The sequence below is a fragment of the Diaphorina citri genome, unplaced genomic scaffold, assembly GCF_000475195.1.
Source record: "Diaphorina citri unplaced genomic scaffold, Diaci psyllid genome assembly version 1.1 scaffold259, whole genome shotgun sequence".
In the NCBI taxonomy this organism is placed as follows: Eukaryota; Metazoa; Arthropoda; class Insecta; order Hemiptera; family Psyllidae; genus Diaphorina; species Diaphorina citri.
In genome coordinates, this window is record NW_007377696.1 from 94,698 (window position 1) to 99,075 (window position 4,378).

At 37.1% G+C, this 4,378-nt stretch overlaps 1 long non-coding RNA gene across 1 annotated transcript; it reads left to right on the forward strand.

Annotated features, from left to right (window-relative positions):
• The first annotated feature begins 1,031 nt into the window (after positions 1-1,031).
• LOC113466387 lies at positions 1,032-3,995 on the forward strand. The gene is made up of 3 exons (XR_003390791.1): positions 1,032-1,288; positions 1,402-2,213; positions 3,984-3,995. It is a non-coding gene; the product is annotated as an uncharacterized LOC113466387 (long non-coding RNA).
• Positions 3,996-4,378: the final 383 nt, after the last annotated feature.

The window sequence follows — 4,378 nt, forward strand, 5'->3', positions numbered from 1 at the left end:
TAAGTGACAATTGGAACTCGCTTACTAACGACATAGTTACAGCCCCTTCAACAAACTCTTTCAAAAATTTCTTCGGACAAAAACCGTGTGTTTCGTAACGTAAAAATCGGACATAACAAGGTAAATCTTTTTCGAGCTTGAAAAAACACATCAAACCTGAACTTTGGAAATCGGAGATCAGGTCTATTCGGATCAAAATTTTGTGCTCTGGCTCGTGGTTTTAACAAAAACAGTTTATCGATTAAAATGAAAAAGTTATGACCTAAAAACTGATACAAGGTCTGTAATTTTTCAAAAAGCGTTTTTTTGGCCATTTCTCGGAAACGAAGCCGAAGTTAGGAAAATGACCCACATAATCTTGTTGGAAATGATGAGATCTACCTACCCTGAGCCGTTATCAGAGTTTTTCTGGCGCACCCTGTATAGGTGTTCCAATACTAGGGTTGCCAACCGTACGTTATTTCCCGGAACAATCCGTATTTTTGTCAAAAATCAAATGTTCCGCCGGAACACACCTTTCTCTTATATTTACATATGTATAAAATAAAATATATAAAAAAAAGTCTGTGGTGCAGTTTACTTTTATAAACTTATTAAACTTTATACTTTTATTGTTGAGTATCCAGGGGGAAAAAAACAAATAATAATAAGCCTTGGCAACAGACATGTGCATATCATGCAAGCATGAGCACGTGTGGGGGGGATTTTTACAAGCAAATTAGGAATTTTTTGATAACTTCATCTGACAACCCTGGATGGAACTTGGCCTTTTATTTTCACATTTGTGTTTTTGAGTCATCCATTAATCTTAATAGGTAATCCTTCTGGGACCAAAAATGGGCCCGCTCAGTTCTGAGACCCCAATTTTCAAGGATCGACATGCCTTGATCTTATTATTTCAAATTTCATCAAAATTGGACCAGGCAATCGCGAGTTATAGCGGAACAAACAAACAAACAAATATCCACACTAAATGTAAAACGGTCGAGTTAGAACATAGACATTCACTCCGTTTGATCAATCAGTCTAATCAAATATCCACACTAAATGTAAAACGGTCGAGTTAGAACATAGACATTCACTCCGTTTGATCAATCAGTCTAATGCCATAAGGCTGCGATTCTCAACCTAGAGTACCCGAGAGACCCTCCGGGGTACCTACGCGGAAAAAAAATTGTGTACAGGTTGACAAAATAATAACAAAAGCAAATTTTGAATTTTGACGACTTATCGTTATCAGTGCAGTACAGTCCAAGAAGGTATGTACCTACTGAATTTTGAAATAAAGGTACTGAAGTACTGATTTTTATTATTATTTTTCTAAACTCAGTATTAATAGTACACAGCTACACATCGACCTAGCTATTGGTACCCGGTACTCATTATCATGATGGCGGCAAGGTACTGAAGTACTGATTTTTATTATTTTTCTAAACTCAGTATTAATAGTACACAGCTACACATCGACCTAGCTATTGGTACCCGGTACTCATTATCATGATGGCGGGGGTTCGTGAGATTAAACCTGGGTACCCCAGCTTTACACGAAAAAAAAAGAAAAAAAAAGCAAGAGAGAACTGCTACCATAAGGTAATGATTCCCAACTTTTTTTCCAAAAGACCCATAATGAAAAATTGGCCCATGAATATTAAAAAAAGTGCTATTGAAACCGTTTTGACAATCTCTGGTATAGGTGACACCAGGTAAATGTTCCTAAATGAAATAAAGACTTAAATGTAACACTTGTAACAGTGATGATATTGTTTTTTACGTATCATGTTTCGGAGGGAATGTATTGATAAGACTATTGAGAGTATTGAGGTAAATACTTCCACTATAAGTATATTTTGTTTACTATTGTATGTCGTATTCGTATCACAGAAGTCAAACTGCAGACCCTGTCAGAGAGCAAGTACCTCATATTCTCAGTACATATCAGACACACGTTATGATCAGACTCTCAAAGTAGGTACCTTTACTGCTTACTCGATAATTCCACGTGATTCTCGAGTCATTTGTTCATTGTGTGCGAGAATAAATTTTATTTTACCAATAAAACTCGATGTAAATTTGATAACTATATTTAAAGTGGTTTTTAGTTTAATATTTTTGAAGTAGATACCTACTCGAAAACAAATGCTTGAAAACATCCAATGAAGATTGATTGTAGAGAACTATCTATGTAGATATTTATTTTTTTACATCATGTCAATGTAAGTACATATTTGAAAATATTTTTGATAACATACAAAGATTCTTGATTTCGATCGGGTAAAATTTTCGGTTATCAGTTTTTAGTGCCAAAACATATGTCACAAAAGATCTAACCAGGTCGCAGTGACTAAGGGCGTTTATTAAAGCCGATGGCCCTACCTGTACCAATACCAATTAGTGCCAAAACACGTTTTGAGGTCCCTAGAGCCTAAATCCGAAGTTTCAGCCATTGCATTGTTTGTGAGTGTGTTTGTGTAGAAATTTGACAAGGATGTAACTTTTGGTCAAGATCGGTGCAGCGTTTGGCGCTATTTCGGCCGCTTTTTGGTGGGTTTCGGCTCTACTGACTGACTAAACGGTAAGAGATAGCAAAAGAGTTATAAGAGCACCCCCTCCCCCCCCCTCCCCCAAACCTTTCATTAACATCGCACTAACGGCTAGCTCTGTTTTGACCCCATTTTGACAGTTTTTTACCGCTTTTAGGCGGTTTTCAGCTGTAATGGCTATTTAATTAGAGATATTGAAAAAGTTATCATCGAACCATACCTAAAACACCCAAACAAGCATAATTCAATAAGATAAAGTCGTGTGATTGTCACACCAGTTTTTTTATTATTATTCTATTCCTGACAATCGAATACCTAACTTAGGTGTACAATTGTTCAATTTTTTGAGCTAATAGTTTTATGTTGAATTACTCTTGTGTGTTACCCGTTTTTTACTGTCACTGATAATAAGTTCAGCCTTCAGGTAAAACTGGTTTTCAACCAGGCGTGTCGCCATGACCTTGCACCTACATATAAGTTTGCTTGGACTTCTGTGCATAATTATGCTTTGCTGGGTTTCTTAGGTAGGTATATGATTTTGGGGGTCTCCACTCATAATTTTTTCGATATCTCTAACCGTTTCGTCAGTAGAGCAAAACTGCCAACCGCTGCACTAATCTTAATGAAAAGTTTTCTTGGGGGGGGGGGGGGGAAACTGCAGGGGAAGCTTGGTATTGCTGCACAGACATGGGGGTTATTGGGGGGGGGGGATGAAACTGCAGTGGAAGCTTGGTATTGTCGACTAGACATGGTGGTTACTCGACACAGGGTTTTCAAAAACTTTACAAACGTAGGAACAAATGGCTTATGACTTTACTATGTCAAATTTATAGTAATTAACAGTGTCAATATCTCTTCTAAATACAATTATACAGCTTCTCTCTGAATCTTGAATATCTTCTTAAAAAAACTTCTAATAAATTCACAATCCAAAATTGGGCATTTGCGTCTACAAAATTTTCTTCTAGACTAAAAAAAAAAATCTATGGTATTTATTATGTTTTCCTAGGCGAGAAAAATCGATAACTCCCTAGCAACCAGTGTGTCAATATTTTATACTTCTATGGTATTTATTATGTTTTCCTAGGCGAGAAAAATCGATAACTCCCTAGCAACCAGTGTGTCAATATTTTATACTCCCTAGCAACCATTCTCCTCTCATTAAACTTTAAGTAATAATTTCCAAACGCCTCAGTGTTTTCTCGCGGTTTCTGCGACTGGGGCGGGGGTCTTCTCCTATAAATACCTTTTTCGATATCTCTTACCGTTCAGTCAATAGAGCCAACAAAGCGGCCGAAATGCCGCCTACCGCTGCACCGATCTTAACCAAAAGTTTTGTGTTACATTCTTGTCAAACACACACACACTCACTCACTTACAAACAATGCAATGCAATGGCATGCCTCAAGTTTTTTCTTCTTTTTTAATTTTCCTTAAACGCAGGTTTCGTTCCCAACACTCACTCACTTACAAACAATGCAATGCAATGGCATGCCTCAAGTTTTTTCTTCTTTTTTAATTTTCCTTAAACCCACTCAAAAGAAAGCCGTCAAAAAAAAAATCGGACAATCGAGAGTTATAGCGGAACAGTCAAACATTCAAACAAACAAACCAAATGCAAAACGGTCGAGACCTTCGTTCGGTCAGCAAATCAACTTGGCTGACGACAAGCGCACAGATCTTGTCAGTTAGTAATCAAAGACCAATCTGATTTGGTACTACGAATTTCACTGGCAACCCTCGAAATATAGATAGTAAGCACAAAAAGTATTCAATTCAAAGGGTTCTCTCTGATTTAAAGAATAAGCACAAGTCCTCACGATCGATGGTTGACTGCG